Source organism: Natator depressus, chromosome 2, assembly GCF_965152275.1.
Source record: "Natator depressus isolate rNatDep1 chromosome 2, rNatDep2.hap1, whole genome shotgun sequence".
NCBI lineage: Eukaryota > Metazoa > Chordata > Testudines > Cheloniidae > Natator > Natator depressus.
The window spans coordinates 180,563,492-180,589,441 of NC_134235.1; the positions used below are offsets into that span (position 1 = coordinate 180,563,492).

Below are 25,950 nucleotides of genomic sequence, written 5' to 3' on the forward strand. Positions count from 1 at the left end.
AGTGGTTTCATGTGGCTCCACATTCACAGTATGCACTTCAGGCATCCCGTCTTCAAGATCCAGTGTAGCACAGCACACTAATGTAAAGAATCCTTCCTTCCTGCAAACTCAAAACACAGCAGTGCTAGCCAGGCAGGCAAAAATATTGGCCAAGTGACCCATACTGACAGTGAAAACAGTGAAGAGACAGCAACTTTCGCTGCCAAGAGTGTGGAGCAGGAGCAGGTAGCGTTGTATGACTTTGGGCAAGGGAAATAGGAGCAGCAGTTGACTGTTTAAGCATAGGCACAAAAGCAGCAGCAGCTTGAGGCACAGAACCCCTTTCAACCCGAGCCCTCTCAAATGCCTCACTCTTCACAAACACAGTATCAAAAGTTGGCATTCTAGCATCTTCAGCCAGTAATTGTTCTCCCAGGCAGCCATTGGCTATACTTGCCACAAAAATATTCCTGAGCATGACCACCATAACAGCCCCAAATTCACAGTCCTAGGCCAACTGCTGCAAGCAACATGCAAACTCATGTATGGTTTTGTTGGGCTGCTGGGGAGCTGAGAAAAAAAATTGTCTTTAACAGAACACAAACTCCAGTGCCGAAATACTCGTTAAGGTGGTACACAGCTGCATCAAAAGAAGACTCGGGCTCTGGAAGTCCATCATAAATATCAATGTCATCACAGCCTAAACAGTTCTGCAGCAAGGGTAACCTAGCAGCATCGGAGGATTGCATGATCTGCACATAGTTCTGAACATTTCAAACAAAAAGTATTGTCAGTCATCAGCCAAAGGACATACAGGCAGCATGGGTTACAGAAAAGAAGCACTCATCACCATTATGTTTCTCTGATGCACCCCAGAATAGCAATAAAAAAAAAACCCCAAACCAAAGATACATAGGTAGGTTGTCAATCAAAACATGTAATAACCATGAACCGGTCACGTCAGCAACATTTGAACAACAAGTACCAGCCCAAACAGCAGATATGTAGCAGCAGGCCTTGAATAACTGCACACATCCAACACTGCGCACACACACACACAGCTTTAAACAAGGACTGAGTTCAGGGTGCAGGAACCAGGAAACACAGGGAGCAGGAAGGCAATGCACACACCAGTCATCACAATATGTCAGTAAAGTTTAACTGTGACTGTTTGAGGTCAGCAAAACAGAAAAGGGACGAAAGCTTAATAAAAACCAATTCATTTTAAGAGTTAAACTAATAATTCACACAATATGGCAATATTTGACCAGCTCTATTTCGACATAACAAAAGTATTAAAGGTCGAAAAGGTGTACTATATTGGGTTCTATGTAAGGAGAATGTGACAAAGAGAAATCTATACTTGAGGCACTTGCTCTGAAGATATTTCCTAGTTTGCTCTGCTTTTTCAAGATTTCTTCTCCTCTCCCCCAGCTCCCTGTGGCTTAATCCCATTTTTATTTCCTTCCTCTTTCAAAAATATGCTTCCATGGTTGCCAAAGGCCAATGGTACAAAAGATAGGCTATTACTGTCAGAGGAGCAAATAAAAGTAGCTGTAAGTAACGTGGCTGAATTGCCCAGTTTTCCAAAGCATTTGACAGGTTTCATTCTCCATATGGAATATTGGACTTCTCTCCCATTAAAAACCCCCAACAGAGGTAAAATAGTAGCCAACAGTAAGTTCAGAACACTATTCTTTATGCACTTCCAATTATGGAAGAGAAAAATTTAATTTAGTAAGAATGAAACAAATAAGGTTCAAAAGATGTTACTCCACAAACTAATCAAAATTTAATAGATAATAATACACTTTCTGTAGCATTTAAAAAACATTTTATAGTATCCAATAGGGAATTATATCCCTGATATTAAAATCTATAAATTAGTTTAAAAATTCTATAGAAATTCTATATGGCTTTTCCATAAGGTTCGGATGGGCACCAATTATGTTCACTTATTCACCACTGGAGAGTGGGGACTCTCTCTGTCCTTGTGGATATGTCTATACTGCATTCAGAAAGTGTGACTGCAGCTCATGTAGACATACCAGTGCTAGCTTGAATCTAGCTGGCATGACTAAAAATAGCAGTGAAGACAGAGTGGCAAAAATGCAGATTTGGGTCCAACAAAACACTCCACATATTTGTATTGATTTTGGTGAATTGGTTTGGTTGACACAGAAAAAAACGGAAATGTCTCTCTTTAATTTTTTGGACTGGTTTCACAAGGGGACTTTCTGTGCCATTCACAAAATGGAGGTTGAGGTGCTGGTGCCACTGCCTGATCTCCCCCCGCATACTCCACAGCCCCATGGTTAGGGCACTCACCTGAGATGTGAGAGACCCAGGTACAAATCTCTACTCCAGGTAGTGACTTAACTGCCCTGCTAACAGGGGCTCTATAGCCTTGTAATCAGAGCACTCACCCAGGAGAAGAAACACCAAGGTTCCAGTCCCTGCTCCAATTAATATGAGTTGGTGGAACCAACCTAAAAGTCCTTACTAAACCAAAACTCTCATTGACCTTAAATGGAAAGTTTGCCTGTGTAAAGGTTTTAGGATTTGGCTCTATAAATGCTGCGATAAACTAGGAACAAAGAGCTAAAACATGCATGAAAATTCTTCCTTGACACAGAAATTCCTGGATTAGGAGGTTTAAATGATATCCTTTACATCATTACATGTGTGGATGAAAGAATCTTTGTGAGCTCAGAACAAAGCCAACATTTTTATGTGCCCCTTTTGTTTGTTTCTTGCAGATTTCTCCATGGATTTTACTGAAGCTCTCTCTAGGCTGATTATAAATAAAAAATGTGTGACAGTTCAGTTCATGCATGTCAATAAATTCACATACTACTGTAACTTAAAGCTGAGTCAAGGTGGTTGAACAAAATTCTGACAGAAACAGTGTGACATGAGGACAAGGTTGCAGTCAGTGTACAATTACTTCTATTCATACATTTCATGTATGCAAATTGGTGAGTGCTCCTCTTTATTTGATTTTATATTACAATTAATTATTCCATGGAGTAGGTAACTCACCTGATAGGAATGTTCATTTCTAACTTATCTTATCTAACTTCTCCATCCCTCCACACCTTCATTTGATCTTTTGTTTTCTGAAATAAATTTTAAAAAACTGAATTATACAAATTTTTAATATGTGAGAATTTGGTTAGACTATGTGACTTTTGGATTCAGCCATAGAGATCACCTTGATATTGAGAATATTTGTATCAATGGCTAGCGATTAGCAATGTATTTATTTGATTTACTGATCGTATAGTAAAGTCACTTTCCATAGGTGTTGAAGTCATTATAAGCAATAATAATGATGTGTTCCAATTGAATGTATGCTTCAGCTATAGGTTGGATGAGTGTGATGTCAGTCAGCCATTAGACATTGTAACTGGCTGTCTAAGGATAGGTCTACACTGCAAGGTAAGCCCAGGGATAGTGGGACTCAAGTCTGCAGACCCTGGGTTTGAAAGGCCAGGGCTTGAGCATCCACATGCATTAGGGCCCCCAGGTTAACAATTTTTGAGGCTGGGTCCCCAACATTCATTCTCCAGTATGCAGACTTGAGTCCAGCCAGCCATAAACCAGACTACTTAGCACCCTCCCAAAATGTGGCTACTCTACCACTTTCTTCGTGGTGCAGTGTGAGAAAACCTGACTGTCCACAGCCCACTCACACATCCTGCTGAGCTGTCATTTTGGTCTGCATGCTTTCAGCAACCAAAGCCAGAAACACTGAGGAGTCATCATTTGAAGACCTTCTCTTGCTCAGGCTTTTACTCCTTTTTCAGGAAACAGGCAGAGCTTCCATGAGATGCTGATGAACATTTCAATGGTGTTTTCTGGCCCACTGAAGGCACCTGATGCAGCTAACGGAGGAGGAGGAGGAGGAGGATACAGACATAGAAGACTCAAACTTGCTGATGTGGCTCACGGCACTCTCTATAGCCACTGATGCCTCCTAAGTAGACTGGTGCTTCTTGGGCAGGGACACAAGTGCAGACTAGTGGGATCAAATTGTCATGCAGACCTGGGATGATCAACAGTAGGTCCAGAGCTTTCGCATGAAGAAAGGTACATTTCTACAGTTTTGTGAGCAGCTTGCCCTGACCCTCCAATGTCATGACATGCATGAGGGTAACCACAACGGTCCAGAAGTAGGTTTCCATAACCATCTGCCAGCTGGCTACCCCAGACTGCTACTAGTTTGTTGCTAACCAGTCTGATGTTGATAAGTCAATTGTGAGGTAAGTGGTGGCAGAGGTTTCTGAGGTGGTCAGGCATGTGATTTACTCAACCGTGGTGAGCACAAACAATATTTCTGAAGTAATTGCTTGCTTTGAGAGAATGGGCTTTCCAAATTCTGCCAGGGTCATTGATTGGACTCAGGTGCCCACAGTTTGCCCTCCTTAGGGAGCAAATGAATACATAAACCTCCATTATTATGCAGGCTCTTGTGGACAGCAGAGACCAATTTCTGGATGCCAGTGAGGGCTGCACTGGAAAGGTGCATAATGCCAGGGTTTTCGACCACTTGGGAGTCTACCGATGTGGACGATCTGGGACACTATTGCCACCAAATGACATTGTCGTAAGCAGAGTTACAGTCCCCACTGTTATTCTGGGGGGACCTGCATACCCCTCTTTTGCCTTTGTTTACAAATTGCAGACCACCTTGGGCTTTAGGGCAAGAGGGACGGCCACAGCATGCTTGATCATTTTAGGCATTCCACATCTTGGAGGACATAATTCTTGTGGCTCCTGAACGGCAAAAAGGTTTTGTTCTAAGCTTCCCATGGCAAGCCAGCTGCGTATGCTACCAAAGTAATCGCTTCCCCAAAATGTGACTACCTATCTGGAGTTCTTGCTATGGGAAAAGTTTGCAGCTATCAGCACTCAGCATTGGGGCAAAATTCATGAGGGAATCAACAGGATGCTGTGTTAGCATCTGCCTGGATTACTGCCTCCCCACGGCTTTCAAAACAGCCTTTTATGACTGCATGCAAACATACGCTAATACGGACTCTCAAAGAACTCTACAGCCACACTACCAGCTCCCCTCCCTGCCCCCAGCACACTTCTGAATTTCTTTAAAAACCCCACTCCCACTTCTCCCTGCCCCTGTATTTTAGACAAATGATTTAGTCATCCATGGACTACATTTAGTTTAAATGAACTATATTCGTAAATGCAGTGTAGTTGTAGCCATGTTAGTCCCAGGGTGAAGTAATATCTTTTATTGAATCAGCTTCTGTTGGTGAGACAGACAAGCTTTCATTCTTGGTGCTCCTACTAAAAAAAGAAGAAGAAAAAAAAAAAACTTTTGCTTGCCTCACATCAGAGATTCACCCAAAATCTCGCTGTACTCCTGCAACCACGAAGCAGCACACTTGGCAAAGGATTTCTGCTGGCCAGTGGCCATTGCATATGCAGGAGAATGTTCACTGTGTTTGCAGCTCAATGGTCAGAATAAAATGAAAATGAGCTGCTGAATTTGAACAAGGGGGCTTGCTTCCATTTCCTGGGAGTCAATTGGCTACTTTTAGGATAGAGAGGACTAACAACACCGGCCCGGTTGTCGGATCATATTGGCAGACTCTCAGAGCCCAAGTCCAGGGTGCCTGGGCTCAAGCTGTGTCCGCACTGCAAAATGATGGTGCTTTGACCCAGGTCACAGAGGAACCTGGGTTTGAACCTATCCACCCTGTTGCATCCTGGGGCCTGGGCCTGAGTCAGACAGAACTATGTGTAGATGGTAGAGGGGTTTGGGCTCAAGCTTCAGTGTAAGCCCCAAGTTTACACTACCGTGAAGACATAGATTATGGTGCTTTAGTTTGAGGCTGAAAAAATGCATTGTATTCCAGATCTTGACTTCTGTGGAATCTTCCACTAACTTTTTCTGGCAACTCCATGAAATCTCCCCTTGGTTAGGGCATCAGGAATTCTCACCTTATGTATTTTGTTGCCTAGGCAAACACATGTATTGATTACTTTCCTTGCCTCACAAGACAACAAAGTACCCTCCCTATTTCTGAAGCCCCTCTCACTTATATAAACTTGGATATCTCACTTGGATAAACTTCTCAGTTCTCATAGCTAGCTTTCATACATCAATCACGTCTGCCTTTTTTAACATAAATGCTGTCACCCATTCAAGTGGGCTCACCTTTTCAATCTTAAAAAATGTTGTACCCATATAAAAGCCTAATTTTTTTATTTTAATAAAAAAATTCATGTTACAATAAGGCTTTATGTGAAAAGCAATATTTGAAATACATAATCCATACATATTGAAGGTTGTCCCCTGCTAAAGTAGGTGACTGACTTTATAACTCTGCCCCTGCCATCCACTGCCCCTTTTAGTGACCAGTAGCCAAATACATCTACTGTCATTAAATTCCATTATAGAAAGATCGGTCAGTAAAATGGGATTATTTACGATTATTCCACAAATGTTTAGAACTACAAAAGACCTTCTTGCCTCTAATTTGCAAACACTATACAATGTAAAATAACATGCTCCATTTCATTTTTTAACCTTCGCTACCAGAGAAGGATCAAATCATAAACCACTCTGGTCATGATCTCTAAGTTAATGATATCCCCAGAACTGCGTTATGGGCCCTATAATTAAGCTTACCTATAGGTCATTTTCTATTGATTATCCTTTGCTAATCTTTTAATTACCATTGGGTTGATCTACTCTGTATCAATGTCCCACAAGACTTCTGAAATCTGGAAAAGACTCATTTTCGTACCCAAGGAAAAAATTCAAGGAGGAATAAGATTCTATAGTCAAACTAAGTGTGAAGGAAGACTCCCTATGGAGAATTTTGAATGTGGGGAAATTACAGATTAATTAATTGAATGAGAGGACAAGGTTTTTCTTGAGCAGTACAGATTTGGAGGGAACTTCATTATTTAAAAGCTCATAAAAAGAATTTACCCGGTAATTTCCATTATTGTCAATTTGGTTTCCATTGACTTTACCAGAAGGTATCACAATGCAATATCAAGGCCTATAGCAAGAAAGGTTTAACCCACAATGAGCCGCCTATTCTACTCTAGATCCACATGAGAAACCCCCATTAGTAACACTGAGACAATGCATGTGAATCTAGAAGGGAACATTTGCCCCCAGGATCATTCAGAAAATGTAAATCTAACCCTTGAGAAGTCAATAGAAAGCAGAATAAACTATGACAGGTGTAATGTAAAATGAATAAAGAAGGGCTAACAGGGAATTAGAAGACCTGTTGTGACAGGGTCGGGCCAGATGGCTATAGGAGAGTGATAGAAGGCAGATATATTAGCCCCAGCTTAAGCAGGTCCTTTTTCCCTGGGTAAGGTAACAGGGGCATGCTGCTGGAGGACTGAGGAGTACAAACACTATCTGGCATCAGGAAGAAGGTCCTGTGGTAAGGATAAAGAAGGTGTTAGGAGGAGGCCATGGGGAAGTAGCCCAGGGAGTTGTAGCTGTCACACAACCATTATAAGAAACACTGTAGACAGCTGTGATCCACAGGGCCCTGGGCTGGAACCCAGAGTAGAGGGTGAGCCCGGGTTCCCCCCATCCCCGCAACTCCCTATTGGATACAGGAGGAGTTGTCCTGGACTATAGGTCCCACCAGAGGGGAAGGTCCCTGGCCTGTCCCCCAACCCACTAGGTGGATCAGCAGAGACTGCGGGGATTGTTCTCCTTCCATTCCCCCATGCCGGCCAGTGATGAGGTTAGCTGAGTGAATGGCAGGTTTGAGCCACTAGCGAAAGTGGGCTCCTGTGAATCTCTGAGGCGAGCAAATCCACCAATAAGCGCAGGACCCACCAAGGCAGAGGAGGAACTTTGTCACACTATTTAAATATACCACCCCAAGCTTCAAGTTGTCCATGACGACACTGATTTACAGTATCCACAAGAGCAAACATAGCATCCTATTCTCAGAAATCTTCACTGGCTTCCTGCCCAGAACCCAGCAAAACGATCTCTTTCCAAAGACTTTGTTCTGTTCCCATTTCCACCAGTTTAACACTGGTGCATTCATTGACTTAAATTGAAGCCATTTACAACACACACTTTACTTCGGTACAGAGGAAAAAGGACAGTATACTATCTAAACTCCTACATGCCACAGGGGGCAACAACAGTGGCACCCTTAATTCACCCAACACTAGTGTTAATCTATCCAACCACACACTTAGCCCGGCAGAAGAGTCTGCCCTATCTCGGGGACTCTCCTTCTGCCCCACCACCCCCACGCACATGATACAGTTCTGCAGTGATCTGGAAGCCTACTTTCGCCATCTCCAACTCAAGGAATATTTTCAACACACTACTGAACAGAGCACTGACCAACAGGAACCCACCTACCAACACTACAAGAAGAATTCTGCGTGGACTGCTCCTGATGGTCAAAATGACAGACTGGACTTCTACACAGAGTATTTCCACAGACATGCACAGGCTGAAATTGTGAACAAACATTGCCCCATAACCTCAGCTGTACAGAACGGAACACCACCCACAGCCTCAGAAACAACTCTGACATAATCAAAAGGGCTGACAAAGGAGGTGCTGTAGTCATCATGAACAGGTTGGATTATGAACAGGAGGCTGCCAGACAACTCTCCAACACCACATTCTACAGGCCACTATCCTCCAATCCCAGTGAGGACTACCAAAAGAAACTACACCATCTGCTCAAGAAACTCCCTGCTACAGCATGGGAACAAATCTACATAGACACACCCGTAGAGCCCCGACCAGGGATATTCTATTTGCTACCCAAGATCCATAAACTTGGAAACCTGGACACCCCATCATCTCAGGCATTGGCACTCTTACAGCAGGATTAGCTGGCTATTTGGACTCTCTCTCCTCAGACCCTATGCTACAGCACTCCTAGCTATCTTTGAGACACCACCGACTTCCTGAGGAAACTACAATGCATTGGTGATCTTCCTGTAAACACCATCCTGGCCACCATGAATGTAGAAGCTCTTTACACCAATATTCCATACAAGGATGGACTACAAGCTGTCCGGGACAGTATTCCTGATGAGGTGGCACACCTGAGCTTTGTGACTTTGTCCTCACCCACAACCATTTCAGATTTGGGGACAACTTATACCTTCAAGTCAGCGGCACCACTATGGGTACCCGCATGGCCCCACAGTATGCCAACATTTTTATGGCGGACTTAGAACACCGCTTCCTCAGCTCTCGTCCCCTAGTGCCCCTCCTCTACTTACGCTATAATGATGACATCTTCATCATATGGATCCACGGGAAGGAGGCCCTTGAAAAATTCCACCTGGATGTCAACAATTTCCACCCCACCATCAACCTCAGCCTGGACCAGTCCACACAGAGATCCACTTTCTGGACACTACAGTGCAAATAAGTGATGTCACCAAAAAACCACCCTATACTGGAAACCTACTGACCGCTGTACTTACCTACATGCTTCCAGCTTCCATCCAGGACACATCACACGATCCACTGTCTACAGCCAAGCCCTAAAATACAACCACATTGTCTCTATCTGAGGGATTGGAGCAAAACACCTACAAGATCTCTATCAATCATTCTTAAAACTACAATACCCCCCTGGGGAAGTGAAGAAACAGATTGACAGAGCCAGAAGAGTACCCAGAAGTCACCTACTACAAGGAAAACAACAGAACACCACTGGCCATCACATACAGCCCCCAGCTAAAAACCTCTCCAGCACATCAGTGATCTACAACCTATCCTGGAAAATGATTCCCCACTCTCACAGGCCTTGGGAGGCAGGCCAGTCATCGCTTACAGACAGCCCCTCAACCTGAAGCAAATACTCACCAGCAACTACACACCACACCACAGAAACACTAACCCAAGAACCAATCCCTGTAACAAACCCCGTTGCCTTCTCTGTCCCCAAATCTACTCTAGCGACACCATCATAGGACCCAGCCACACCACCAGTGGCTCATTCACCTGCATGTCTACTAATGTGATATATACCAACATGTGCCAGCAATGCCCCTCTGCCATGTACATTGGCCAAACCAGACGGTCTCTACGTAAAAGGATAAATGGACACAAATCAGACATCAGGAATGTTAACATACAAAAGCCAGCAGGAGAACACTTCAATCTCCCTGGACATTCAAACACAGATTTAAAAGTAGCCATCCTTCAACAAAAAAAACTGCAAAAACAGATTTCAAAGAGAAACTGCTGAGCTACAATTCATTTGCAAACTTAACACCATCAATTTGGGCTTGAATAGGGCCTGGGAGTGGCTGGCTTGCTACAAAAGCAATTTTCACTCGCTTGGTACTGACACCTCTTCATCAATTATTGAGAGTGGACGACATCCACCCTGACTAAATTGGCCTTCAACACTGGTTCTCCACTTGTAAGGTAACTCCCTTCTCTTCATGTGTCATATATATTTATGCCTGTATCTGTAATTTTCACTCCATGCATCTGAAGAAGTACGTTTTGTACCCACAAAAGCTTATGCCCAAATAAATCAGTTAGTCTTTAAGGTGCCACCGGACTCCTCTTTTTTTTATTTAAACGGAGTTTCTCTGATTTATTGTTACTGAGAGTAGAATTAGCTCTCAAGTCTTCATGGACTTGACTCTGCTTCTTCTTCTGACTTCACCTCTCTAATCCCCAATTTATTCCCCAATCTTTTCTTCCTAACCCCACACTTACTTATTCACCTGCCATGTCTATGCAAAATCTTGTAGAATCTTCGCCCACTCTTCCCCTGCTATCTGAAACAGACTCTTAGCCCCTGATACTTTTCAAATTCCATTTCTAAACTCATCTCTCTTTTCCAGTTTCGGATTCCTAACCTTGTAAAAAACATTACACACTACCTCCGAGTCTCTCAATTAACTCCTATATTCCTGCCCCATCAGAGCTACAGTTGCTGCATAATTTTCAGATAAAATTTTGAAAGGAGCCTACATCTTATTGAAAGCCAATGGAACTTAAGTGCCTAAGTCCCTTTTAAAAATGGGACTTAGTTGCTTTGAAAATTTTGCCTTATGTGTATCACACAGAATGCAATACTTATGTATCATACTATTAAAAACTGTATTATGGGTCACAAAATTAAAAAAAAAAAAAACAGAGCTTTTGGTCTTCCACTGCATTAAAAAAATATATATATAACTGTCGCTTAAAATCAGTTGCTTCAGTTGTCTTTTCTTGTAAATTAAACGGTTTCCTTTTCGATCCATATGTTGCCACACACACAACAATCGTATACATTTCTAATGGCATTCCTGAAGAACTGATATTTCTAGTAATCATACAGAGGCAGAAAAAGGACCTGATATCACAGCCACATTTGTTCATCAGTGAAACAATTACTTCCTCAAGCAAGGCACTGATGTGCACAGATAGCATATATTATAAAATAGATCATTCCTCAGCAAATATGAAAGAGACAGGCTAGAATCTTTGTTCTGTTATTCTCTGCCAGGGAGATGAGGACAGGAGCCAACATATGAAAATGTTCATATTTTCTAGACCTGTCATCTTGCGGACAAACTTTGCACTGGTCTGTTTCTGGAACTAAAAATGAGACAGGCCCTGCCACATACACTGGTCATAGTAACAGCAGCATCAGTACCTTTTACTTAACCACGTCCTTTATATGACCCACCATTCACATTACTTATAGGGCAAAATTCTCAAACAAGGTTTGCAAACATTACATATACATCTATTTCTATGCACAAAGCAGGGGGTGCTGCGTGCAAATGAGTACACTTGTCAATTTCATAAGAGCTTCCTAAATTGCATTTAAAATCTCTACTATTATTTTCTATGTATAATCAGGATGCACAACATGTTCGTGCATGTGCAGCCATGAATGATAGGAGGGCTTTATACTGGACACAGAGGGGTAAATGTAAGACATCAGAGGAGTTACAAATAATTCTTTTAAACAATGCAATTGAGAAAGTAAGCACAGGACTTTGCCATAGGGACAACAAAAATCCTGATTCATGTGCTATTTTTGGAGATAGCAATATGCACATTGGTGTGTTTATTGTCAGTCTCTCAGAATGGCACCCATCTACCTATTGGAACCTCAACTGGGATTATCAGGGGAAACAATCATCCAGAAAGACAAACTCTCTGGATGAGACCTGCAATCAAACTTTGCATGTGTTGGGTTAAAATTGTTCTTAACATTTCTTTTCTTATTTAACCTGAGCAGCTTTCAGATACCTGGCAGGCTATCCTTCAGAGGAGAAAAGTAAAGACCTTTTCCATCTAAACTCATACCCAGTAGCAATACAAACCATTTGCATTTTTGGATTCAAGATTTTTTGTTTCCCCAGTGCTGTGTGAAATGTCTCACAATCAGAGACAAATGGCTGTCCTAAGAAGAACCTGACAAGCCTCACTGAAAGATCTGAACTAACTAGGCCTTATCATTCTTATCCAGGAACAAACTGATTTCTGTCCTTGCAGTTAAGGGCTTCAAAGCCTGATTCTGACCTCACTTACAGTATATCTGTGTACAAATGGGTGCCTTTCCATCAACTTCACTAGAGTTACTAATACCTCTCAAAATGACCCTAATGTCTAAAGACATCACTCATTTAAGTCACAAAGTTACCAGTCTTCCACACAAATTTGGTGTCCCCTCATCTTTATTGCTGAAAATAATTTACATCAAAAAGAAAGAATTATGAAACTGACATTAACAAGTCATTTATACTAAATTAATCAATCCCACAGCATTTAAGTTTCCTGCATGAAAAATGTTTGTGTGGTTTTTGTCATACATTGCATCTCACAGTTAGGCTTTGGCAGGTTGAGTGATGGAGACTTATTCCTTACATAACTGTAAAATGGATCAGAATCAAGACCACAGTCACATGTAAAACTCATTAGGATTTATTAGTGGGTAAACAGGTAGCTGTCAATGCATTAGCCTAGAACTGACTGAAACTTCATAGAATAGCTTATTACTCTCAAATTAGCTGGTCTCAGTGGATATGTCTTGATGAGCAAAAAAAAAAAGTGTGTTTTTCAATTGGTTAGCTAAGTTAACATGATTGAAAATTCCCATTAAGACACAAGCTAACACATGTTAAATGGCCACTTTGTAGCCTAGCCCCAAGGGTGGGATAGGGTTGACCCGGACTAGCTACACTTGGGGTAAAAACTACCTGGACCTTGTCTCTACTAGGATTTTATATCAAGAGTTATCTTGATATAAAAAAGACACACCATTTTGCAAAGACGACAATTATATTGAGCCAACAACTGAAACACATACTTTTTCCTAATCAAGACAGGACCCAGGTGTGGTGAGACAGGACAGGTGAGAGAAAGTGAGGTCCCAGTCATTCCACTTTTACCATGTTAGCTCACAGTTTTCACTTAACGGAATAGAGTTTCCATTTCCCACACATCATAACCAGAACAAGAAAAAAAGGAAGATGATCATAACTCAATACGATTGATTGTGTGCAACAGCATTACCTCCCTCCTTAATCTTCGGCGAGAATAATGTTTCTCACATGCAATTGTGTGAGTGTTCCCTAGCTATTATTTTGTTGTTGCTGCTGCTCCTCATTTGGTTCATGCAAATTCCAACACCTGTGCACATATAGGCTGTGATTTTCAGCCCCGGGGTGCCCAACTCATTTGTTTGTTCCCAGATGAATCCCTGATGTACCCTTGTAGCTTACTCAGTTCAGTGCATATTACCCATTTTTATCTGTGCCTAAACCCCAGATATGAGTGTGCTACAGCTCCCAGGCAGGGGACCTCAGCCCAAGATGCAGAGATATATGGCCTTATTTCCAGAAATAATTAATCCCTAGCGATGACAGTTATATTCTCACCCATCCAGATGTGCACAAGCAGATCCCTGATTTCTGCATGTTTATGTACATGTAGGTATATATGTACAAATGCACATATACCAACCTGTCAATCAAGCTTTCATTTTAGCACACTATTTATAAAATAAAAGGTGCAAAGGCCATAATTAAGCTTCTTATAAAAAGGCATTGTAGGGGGAAACGCTGGACATCTCTTAGTAAGAAAAGATTAGAACAATGTCAAGCATTTCGTTGCTTTATACCTTTAAAGAAATGCTTGCTGCTTAGAGGAAATTGAAAGGAAATCCTGCACTCTGCTGGGTTTTTTCAACATACCTGCTAACATCTATATCAAACTCACTGCTTCTATCCATGGTGGCAAAATAAATCTCTCAAAAGTCAAGAGCAGGCTGGCGACAGATTTGATATTCTCTGGAACTGTGTTGGGATTTAGAGAGATTAAGCACATTTGGGGGTTTTGAAATTAGGTGGGCTCTGTAGATGGAGCTGCCAGGTGACAATTGTATCTTAGTGGAGATGTCACTGACACACATCACTCACAGAATGGAGAAGAGCTGAAATACTTAATTACCTTATGAGATTCCTGTTGCTTTTTTTTTTTTTTTAAAGGCCCAGTACGCATCATTTCCTGCCATCTTTGGCTCTATTCCACTTGGATTGCTTTGCATAGTTCCAAAGGAGAAGTTTTGTTTCATCAGCAACAGCAGCTGAAGGGAGTTTGTGAATTACTGGTGAGTGACAGGGGCACCCCCCCGAAATTTTTCGCACAGGACATACCAGGGCTCCCCGCCACCCCTCTCCCAGGCAGTCACTGCAGCTCTCTGTACTTGTAGCAGGGCTTGAAGCTGCGCTGAGTGAGTCCTGCAGGCAGAGCAGAGGGGACATGAACTGCTGGAAGTGGGGAAAGGCTGGGCAGGCCCCTGGTGGGGAGCCCTGGTGCAGGAACTGGCCCCATGGCAGACACAAGGTGCTGGCCACTGCACTGCCTACTCAGATTTGGCCCTGTGGCCCTCCATCATAACATTGGGCTGGGGCCAAAATTGAGTGGCATTGCAGCCGCGGGGGGGGGGGGGGGGGTCACAGCACTGCTCAGATCTAGTCTCGTGCTCCCCACCCAGTAGTGAGAGGGGGGCTGTGGGGCCAACCCTGAGCAGGCAATGGGCTAGCCAGCACTGCTCCACCTCGCCACTGCCTTTGGGAGGGCCCAACACTGATGACGTGGCCCCTCTGCCAATGGCACCACATGTAACGTGTCCAGCTGTGGATGTCACTAGTAAGCAAACCTCAGCAACAAAGGAGCTTTGATTTGGATAAGTTTGAGAGTTCAGAACCTTAATCAAAAACTCGAGTAGAGCAGTGTAAACAACAGATATTTTTTCAGTTCACTGGCAATTCCGAAAAATTGAAAGAAAAAAATGTTTCATGTTGAACCGAAAACTAGATTAAAAAAACGACAAGTTGAGAAGTTAAAAAAATTAATTTTGGTTCGAATGAAACATTTCTTTGTGGCAATATCAAAATGTTTTGTTTAGAGTTTGACTATTTTTGATTGCTTTTAAAATACATTTAAAGGAAATTTTGAAACCAAAAGTCAATTGTTTTGACCAAAACAATTCAGCAAAACAGACACCATTTCACAAAATATTTCAGTGACACCGAATCTGCATTTTTTGCCAAAAACTGTTTTGGCTGAAAAATGTCACCCAGGTCTACTTTTCGGCAGAGCTGGTCAAAATGGGGGTTAATATTATTTTGTGGAAAAGATTTTTAAAAAGTGTTGGGAAAAAAATAGTCAAAATTTCAGGAAACCAAAAAAATTAAAGCAGTTCTACCCTGGAGTCTGCAAAATTGGCCAGGAAACCTTTCATGACTGGACACATTTGAGAGATTTCTGGAACTCCCTGCATTCTTTGTGCAGAAGTAGCACAGCAACTTGTCTTAAGTATTTCAGCACTTCTGCTTTCAGTCTTAGCAAGAACCCGTCATTGGTAGGTGTCATACTACAAAGAAAATTTAAAAATTAGTGGGGACCATTTAAAAAATCCAACATTCCTACAACTGTTAAATAAAGCATTAGGCTTAATTTTCCTCTCCCACCAGTTTAAATCAGAACCAAATCCAGTGAAGTCAACTGAATTTTACAGGTATAAGACTAGTATCGACGAGAAGTGAATTCTCAATAGGATGCCTTTAAATGTTATTTTTTGAGGGAAGGGTTTTTATAGACCCAAGTATCCCTGCTGTTTTTCTCTTTACTCTCCTTAAACCAACTCCATTTTGACTAGATTGGCCAGAATTACTGTCCATCAATGGTAATAAAGAATTGGCTAGGGTAATTTCTAGACAGCAATGTTAGATGTTCCATGCCTTCCTCTTTCCCTAGGGTTGCTAAACGTTCATATGCTTCCTCTTAAGCAATCTCAGCTTTTGCCAACCCAGGTTTAAAAACCACCCCTAAAAGTCCCTAACCCTGATTTCCACTTTGGATCAGGCTGCCAAGTCAGCCCTGGTTTCATGAAATAGTTATTGCAAGGGAAGCTGGTAGCAACCCCTCTATTTAGGTTGCCAAACACTTTGTTATAAAAATTTGTGCACCCTTTCTTTGAGACGCTCTAACACCTCCACTGCAGCAGGAGCTTGAAATTTGGAAGGGGAAAGCCCTCAAACTAGAGAAATGCCTTTACTTTACCCCCTGAAATTCTCCTCAGGTTTTGTTGAGATAAGCTGTTGCCATTTTCCACTGACCTTTCCATGCCTCAGGAACATTTTGACAGCATGCCAAAATAATAACTGAATATGAATACTCTAACCCCAGGCCCATGCCACCACTAAAGCAGGAGCAGCAGCAACAGACACAGCACTAGGAATGCCTGGAACCTGACAGAGGATGTGGGACTGGGGTGTTTTAGAAGAGAGAGAGAGAGACTAGGGTCCCCTCAACTGCCCACAGGCCCAACAACTGGCTCCAGTGGCCAACCCCCCAGCTTTGGGCCAATAGCCTTCTCCTGCTACCAAACAAGCATAATTAGTCCTGTAGCTTGAGTATTAGTGATCTGTGCTAAAATGCAGAAGATTCAGGGCTCAAACCCTGCTGCTGATGTACGATTTGAGGACTTGTTCGATTTGTATATAATAGGTATGTCTACACAACAATGTAAGCCCAGCTCAAGCCAACCCCCTCCCTTGTATCCACACATCAATTATGTTAACTTAGGGTTCAGACCCAGGGTCCCAGGACCCTGCAGGACTGGGGGGTCCAAGCCTCTGTTAAGCTGGAGGGGCGGGCACATGGGCTGGGGGCTGCTTTTGGGCACCTGGCACCTTGCCCAGAACAGGTGGAGGGTCCAGGGCTCCCCACAGCAATCTGGGTTCCCTGGGCAACTCTTACCATGGCCCAGCTCTGGCTTCTAGCCTGGCCAGGTAGTGGAGCCTTGTGGGGAAGAGGAGGAGATGGGGAAGGGCGAGAGTTCCAGCACCAATGGCCCTGCCATTTCTACACAGGTTCCAGCGCTCCTGCAGGGACCCCTAAATTGACCAGGGCCCCTGGGCACGGGTCCCATTGGCCCATGCGTTAACCTGCCACTGCGCTCAAGTCCAGGGTTTGTCATTTGCTAAGTAAAAATAACGGACTTTGCAACCTCATTAATGTTCTTTAACATACTTTTCTGTATGTAATAAGATTTATATTGCCTGGTTAGTAGTGTCTTAGTAACAGCAGTTTATCATGCCTTCATCAAGTAAATAGACATTTGAATCCTGTTCCTTGGAGCAACCAATACAAGAGTCAACATGCTTGGTTTCAAATGCATGAAATATTAACACATCATGTTCCCACAGCACCCACTACTGGCTGAGCCAGATGCAGCATGGCCAGAAGAGTTACCCTTTCAATGGCATAATGTAAGGTGACAGGTCAGTGTCCAACCAGAAAAAGAGAGCATGAGGAACTGGAAATGACAACTCCAACCAAAGAAATAAAGGGAGAAAGAAAAGACAATATGAAAATAAGAACACCAAAAACCTATGCAAGCCCTATAAGTCCCATTTTGAGAGATCCAAGGGCTGAGCTTGCAATCAGAATTCATAGATTCCTAGAATATAAAGCCAGAAGGGACCATTGTAATCACTTAGCCTGACCTCCTGCATAACACAGGTCACAGGATTTTTCAGAATTAATTCCTGTCTGAATTTCTTGTGGATTTCTTATGAGGTACAACACTTGAAAACTTAAGCTATTCTTACTTCTTCTAGCTTTGGTTGGTTCAGCACCCCTAATTTTTCCAACAGCTCTTGATTCATGGAAGGCACAGTTGCTCTCAAATTAGCAGAATATGAAGGTGGAATACTGAAAACAAAAACAAAGAAATCAGGACAATAATTTTTACACACGTTCTTAACTTTAAAATGATCCTCCCCATTTAGGGTAGGGAGAATGTCCTATTTTAATTCCTGCTGTACTAGCAAAGACATATTTAGTCATATTATATATATATATTTTATAAGTTATATATTCCTCATAGAGGTTTTGAAAGTAACATTTGCTTTTCATTCCCATGGCTCACACTTGATTGTACTGGCAGGAAGTCAAGACTCACAAAGCAGCCTCCTGTCTAATCAAAATTAATATACAGTAATAATTGGAAGGGCACTGGAACAAAACACTGAATGGTGCCACTAAGAAGCAAATATCACACTGAGCTCAATGTGTACATTTCAGAAAGGACTGGGGAAAGCAGCTTTAATCTCTGTGTCATAGAAGCAGGCTTCTTTTCTAAACTGGAGTGAGGAGAATTATTAAAAGTCCTTGATCCCCACATCGCTGACTATATTAAGGAGTATAGGTGAGACAGACAGCTAGCACGTATGACAATCTTGGGAGTCATGCGGCAACGAACAAAATCCAACAATATGTAACAAGCGAAAAAATAAACCCCTGGGAATAAAGCTGAAGTATTTTTCTTCTGTTTTTAAGTTTTATTTTGAGAGAATTTTTAGTGTTAGTGAAAGGTGCCAGGTTAACAGCTCTGGAGAATGAGCAAATATATTCATCCAGGGAGAACTGGACACAACTTTGAGGGTTTGACAGTGACTTAATTGGTACATAGGTCCTGTGGAGGCCCTCTCCACAAGGATGAATTTCACCCTCATACAACAGTGAAATCTTCACCACAAAGCCCTGCCAATGCACCTCAACCTTGATTATGAGGAGTGACCACCTAAACCTAAACTGAAGAGTTATTTAGGTAGATCCTTTAAAAATGTGCTTGCTTGTGGGTTAGGATGGTGAATTAGAAGACCCACTAGGCTGCATGCCAATCAGAGGCTGCCCAAGACTATCTGCCACCCTAGGCAAAACTTTGATGTGCTGTCCCCCCTCCTACCCACTGAAACAGAGGTTCTCAACTGGAGGGCACATCAGACTTTCTGGGCGAGCATGTTGAGCCTTCTAGTGGTTCTATGGTTATGGTAGTAGGTGCAAGCACCAGGTCACAGCACCACTCACTCAGGTTTGGCCCAGCTGCCCCTCCATCATGACGAGGGTGGGGGGAGAGAGAAGAGGCAGAGGCACAATTAGGCCAAATTTAAATGATTGGGTTGTGACTGGGCACACCGTGTCAATGAGCTGCCCAGGTTTGGCCTGTCCACCCCTGCTCCCTCGGTAAAATATCCCACCCTAAGCAGCTATCTAGTATGCCAATAGCAAGAATGGCACCTGATGCCAATTGTCTTCTAGAGTTTGTGAATTGGACCAAACAATGTTAGAGCCATTATTAGGTTAACCATTAACCATTTTAATGGAACATGCTACAATCCTCCTCTTTTCAGGGCTGTAGCGTGGTTCTCTTGATATTGTCACAACACCACAGGTCAGCTGGTCTAAAAAGGAAAATATAAACAATAGTACCATACATCTGGGGCACCACCATCTTAAATATGCAAGAGCGAACATGGTTGTAATTGAAACAGAGATGGATCTGAGCATCAATGGGCTCTTTGACCCTCCATTTCCAAGGAAAACCAAGTTAGCCTCTATCTAACAAACTAGGGATTAAGCAGAATCCTCGCTACAGACATGAATTGAGCTATTTAGAAGCTCCCAGTGGAAGCATCGTGCAGTTATTAGGTAGTGGGAAAACCATGAATCCAACAATATGGAAAAGAATACAATCGGTGTTAACTAGCTCACACACAGAGCTCTTGCATAAACTCCTAGAAATGAGAGAGTCGTACTAAATATATACTTTTTTACTCATCCAGCTGCAGATGAAGGAAGGGATTTTTTAAATGAAGAAATAATTATGACAGACCTATGCAGGGTTCAAAAAGTAAATGTTTTTATTGTTACCTCCCCTGTGTGTGTTTACCTGTGTGTGAAACTATTCCTTGAAAATTGACTCTTGCATGAGCCACTGTCAAAAATTTGTGTATCAGACTTTGTGGTCTGGTGTAATTTCACTGGTAGATGGAGAGAGGTGCTTTGCAGAAGTTTCAAAATGAAACCATTCTTAATTAGTTTATTCTCACCAAGTAGGCACTCTGTTTAAGCAAAGTTTTCAGAAGACTGTTTAGTTGTCAAAGACTCAACGTTAAAGACTTGAAAGCCTGACGCTCTCTTCTTTTAACTACAAGAAGGTTCAAAAGCAACCGTTTAATGGGACTATGCAGCCTCATCTATAGGAAGGCTAATTCCATCCCATAATAAACCACCACTCATTCTGTTTAAGCAAAGTTTTCAGAAGACTGTTTAGTTGTCAAAGACTCAACGTTAAAGACTTGAAAGCCTGACGCTCTCTTCTTTTAACTACAAGAAGGTTCAAAAGCAACCGTTTAATGGGACTATGCAGCCTCATCTATAGGAAGGCTAATTCCATCCCATAATAAACCACCACTCATCTACTGAGCCTGGTCTGGAAGTCAGGTGCTACAGCTCCAATAACACAATACTAACACATGAGCTAAAGAGAGATCTTTATAAGCTATTATCTACATTAACTATTACCCTTATGCAATAGGCTAGTAAAGAGCAACATATCAGGGCCACATTTTCAAGAGAGAACAGCTCCCATGCAGACACCTAAATTATTGCCAGATTTTTTTTTATTTATTTATTTATTTTACAGAAAGAGCCCAACATAGTCAGCTGTTTTGAAAATCTGGCCTGATTGTGGATGTTATATTATTTTGAAAATTCGGGCCATAGAGTCTGATCTTGCTTCTTCTTAAGACAATGGCAAAAAAATGTCTAAATAACTTCACTTAATACTAATCTATCCTGGTCAAACATCACTGGTGCATTAGTGTCTAAGGAGATTTAACTATATGGAAAATATGAATTAACAACAAGCCTTTTTGACCTAGCGAGACACAAAGAAACAAGTTGACGTTTTAAATCAGTGTAATTTTTTTTTTAAAATAATGTGTAACTCAAGAACAGTTTGATACATTTTCTCCAAACTTTGCAGAAAAATTTGCCTTTGCCTTCAGAGTAAATATAGCAGTTTTCAAAATAAACCAATTTTTCAACCCAAAAAATCTATGGGTGCTTAAAATAGAGTGACTTTATAGTGGAAACCAATTGCAATCTAAGCTATGGAGAGGCTAGTGGAGTAATATTATTAAACTAATTAGTTTGTAACCTTTAGCTGCTTGTTTTGAGTTCCCCATTAATTCAAGTTCTGATGGTCTAACAGATGTTCCACTGCAACAGATATTATTATTAGCTCTTCTGTGTTCAAATGTTAAATGCAAATTCTGAGCTTGGCTGCAGCTATTTGCAAACCTGACTTTATTCCACTTTCTCTCCCACTACATTCACTTCTTCTCAGCTTGGTAATGAGCTAAACTCTCTTCAAGGTACTGTAACTAATATGGTTAATAAGAACACGCTGATGTTTAGGGTGCTGGATGATTTGACTAAAGGAATGCCTGTTTCAAATGCATGTGCAATAACTGAAAAAGAGAGTCTCTTTTCACTTACATTGGTTTTACACATTACAATGGTAATTCCATTGACTCCTGTTGAGTTACTTCTTATTTACACCAATGGTAAAAGAGAATCAGGAGAGGAGAGAATGACAACTGAAAATCTAGATCAGGGGTTCTCAAACTGAGGGTCGTGACACCTCAGGGGATCACATGGTTATGATGTGGAGGGTCGCAAGCTGTCTGCCTCCACCCCCAAATCTCACTTTGCCTCCAGCATTTATAATGGTGTTAAATATATAAAAAAAGTGTTTTTAATTTATAAGGGCGGTCGCACTCAGAGGCTTGCTTTGTGAAAGGGGTCACCAATACAAAAGTTTGGGAACCACTGTCTCACAGGACTATCCAATTCAATTATTTCATTATCTGCTGAATTCTGACTGGAACAAATATGCCATGTATGCAGTACCTGGCTCCCCTGTTTACATTTCCTTATGCCAATAAGAAAAAAGGATGACTGTGAAAGGTTGTAAGTATAAAAAGTAATTACAACAACATGGAAAAATAGGCACTTTTGTAAGTCAAGATAAAAAAAACCACGCATATAAAATACTTAATTCTAAATTACTATTCTAATTAAAGCAATTAATGTGAGTACAACTGCATATGATGGACTAATGGATTACATCTTTGTATGCTGTGTTGACCTCTGAAGTACAGACACACACAAGCAAACATATTATACGAAATAAATTGTTTGAAACATATAATAATGACTAACACGTAGGTAAACAGACACCTTTCAGACTATCAGTCCTATAACCCCATTGGAGTCAATAGTAGTATTACATGAGAAGACGATACAGGTTCAGACTGATATAAATACAGATTTTCCACATACCACACGTGCAGTATCGCGCAGTTGTCTTACTGAATTTTCCCTTTTTTTTGAAGCATCTGACATAGGCCATTTGTCAGAGTCAGGATACCTGACTTTGGGGACTACTGGTCCATTCTGGAGATTTTATATCCCTAAAATAGAAAAAAAATTAATTCATTCCCAAGTTTAAAGACATCTGTTATTTAAATAGACTCTTTCAGAACCTCAGCTGGTCTAAATTGAAGTGGGCTGTGCCCCTATTACAACAGCGGCAGAAGAACTAAACCTACACTTTTTAGTAATGGTTTAGATAGTATTGGCAAGCAAAATACAGTGTTTCTACACATTATATGGAAAATGTGGAATTGTTTTTTCATGTGGGTTGTAATTTGGATACAGTCATTACATGGATATACTGTAAATATTACACATCAATAATGTTTCAGAAACTTACAGCCACTGTGAAAGCCATGTTGCAAACAAACTTTCAACAATTCCTACGTGGCAATCATAAGTGGAGTTGGTCATTTTGTGTGCCAAGTTTTCTTTCCAAAATATACGGTTTTGTTTAATACAACCTTTTTCCATGGGAAAATGATCATTCCAAAGAATTTTTTTTATTTTCCTGAAGAAAATTTCTCAACAACAATTTTAATTTCATATTGACTTAAAATGTCATTTTGTTTCAGTATTTTTAAACCAAAAAACAAACCTCTTTAAGTCAGAACAAAAACATTCCATTTTACAATGTCAATTCAAAATGAAAATTTTCATTTGAAATGAGTTCAAAACTTCGCAGGGAAAACAATATAGTTTAAATTGAAACATTTCGAACAAGTATTTTTTTTTTGTTTGAAATTTCTCATAGAAAATTTTCCATTTTTCTGACCAACTCCACTCATGAGTCACCAAACTGTAAGATCCATGAACTCAGCATGGGAGGCTTGAATGTAATGAGGCAGCTGGTGTGTTTTATCCTACTGGAGGATGGGTCATAACATTGGGGGAAAATACTACACAAGACAAGAACAAGGGGCCACCAAATGAAATTAATAGGTAGCAGGTTTAAAACAAACAAGAAAGTATTTTTTCACGCAATGCACTGTCAACCTTTGGAACGCCTTGCCAGAGGGTGTTGTGAAGGCCAATACTATAACAGTGTTCAAAAGGGACCTAGATAGATTCATGGAAGATAGGTGCATCAATGGGTATTAGCCAGGATGGGCAGGAATGGTGTCCCTAGCCTCTGTTTGCCAGAAGCTGGGAAAGGGCATGGATCACTTGATGATAACCTGTCCGTTCACTCCCTTTGGGGCACCTGCCTTTGGCACTGTCAGAGGACAGGATACTGGGCTTGATGGACCTTTGGTTTGACCCAGTATGGCCGTTCTTATGAAAATTATTAGGTTGGAGTAGAAAGCTTTATTTTAAATACATACATTATATTAGAGCATTTAAGTTTTTGTCTGGGAATAGTCTTCTTGGTACTTCCTTTTAGCAGCAGTACTTAGCATGGAAATGAGTGGAGCAAGATGAGATACAGAGAGGAGAAGGTTCCAATTTTTGAGGCAATATCAGCCTAGATTTTCAAAAGCAACTAGCGATTTGGGTGTCCAGCTGGGGACACCTTAAAGGGGCCTGACTTCCAGAGAGCAGGTGCTGAGCAATCCAGAACACTGGGAAACTGAAAGGCATCTCAAGTTGGACACCTACAAATGGAGGTACCCAAAAATCAAAAGTCGCTTTTGTAAATTTAAGCTGAGATGACAATGAGCTAGGGAAGGTTTTTATGGTATTTAGGGAACACAAAAAGAGATTTTAGAGATTTTGTAAAGAAACAACTAACAGCATTTGGTGAGAGCCTAAATATAAGGAAAAGGGAGGAACTGAATATAGCACAAGATGTCAAGCCTGGGTGATGGAGGATCCTGGAGTTTTCTGAAACATGGAAGCAAGGGAGAAAGGATGGCTTGTGGCAGGAGTAATGGGGAAGAGATCAACAGCTCAATTTCCACCACATTTTCTTTGAGCTGGTACAAGACATCCAGGAGATTCTAGAGAGAGTCCAAGACAAAGACTAAGCAGTTGGAAAAAGTTGAGGGGCAGCCAGGCAGGACAGAATCACTGTCACAGAGAACAGCTGTGGTTACAGTGCCAGAAGGTGATAGAATAGATAGAACAGAGTTGGAGACAAAGGTGAAAATGGGAAGACTATTGGGTGGGGAGATGGTTGAAGAGGCAGAATGGAAAGCATTAAAAAACTCAATGATTTTAGCGGATTTTCCTTTTGACTTTTATTTAATTTGAAACTCAAAAAACTCAGGGGCCAGGAACCATAATAGTAAAAATGGCATTTGCCAAATCCTCAACAAATCCAAATCACTAAGTTTCACACAGTTCTAAATCTTGAGTACATTTATATATCAATTAATTATATTGCAGCATTCAAGATATATGATGAAAGATATTTCGTTTCCTAACATAAGGGCAATAATTCCCCCAGGAGAGAGAGATCTTTATATTTGTCATTATTCTTCCTTTGGCCCAAGTAGACATAGCTTTCAAAGTACCAGTATAGTCAAACATGCCACACACCCAAATTGAAAAAGAAGTGTATGGCTTCAAGTCCAGGTTTGATGACAGTCTGTCCAATTAGCATTACAAGGCAAAATGTTAGTAATTAGGAAGGTCCACAATTGGTTAATAGGACATAGTGATTTATGCTCTATAAGCTAAATCTGTCCTATTGTTATGGAAATTTTCCTTTTATTTCTTCTCTCATGAAGAGAAATGAAATGATACCTAATAAAATTAGCCCAAGAAGGTCCAATTATTTTTGAATTCTGTATACGAAAAGCTTACAAGGCCAAAAAAAAAAAAAAAAAAAATCTACATTCATTCTGTATCTCTTCTTTCCCATGGGGCTGGATCATTTCACTCACAGGCTGAAAGGGCGATCCAAATGACAGTTTTGTAGATTCCAAATGATTCACACTAGCTGCAAAAAATGAGTCAGCTCAGTTTCCTGCTTGCATTTAGTTTTCTTCATCTTTATTAATGCATTTAATAGATTTGACAGATGTTGTAATGGCTTTTTTAAAATTAAGACACCATCTATAGGTACTTTATTATTCAGGGAATTAAAAACAACCTCCATTAAGGCAAATAAAACCAAACCAGCTATAATAAAGGTGGCTAGTGACAATCACAGCTCTGAATAACAAGGAACTCTAAACTGGAGCTGAGCAGGCTGAACCAAAAAAAAATTTTTTTTTAAA

At 41.2% G+C, this 25,950-nt stretch overlaps 1 long non-coding RNA gene across 1 annotated transcript in view; it reads right to left on the reverse strand.

Annotated features, from left to right (window-relative positions):
• Positions 1–25,950, reverse strand: part of LOC141981631 (uncharacterized) — a 497,067-nt gene that overhangs the window by 233,880 nt on the left and 237,237 nt on the right. The window contains exon 3 of the long non-coding RNA XR_012637867.1: positions 22,694–22,824. This is a non-coding gene — a long non-coding RNA (uncharacterized LOC141981631). The remainder of the gene's footprint in view (positions 1–22,693; positions 22,825–25,950) is intronic.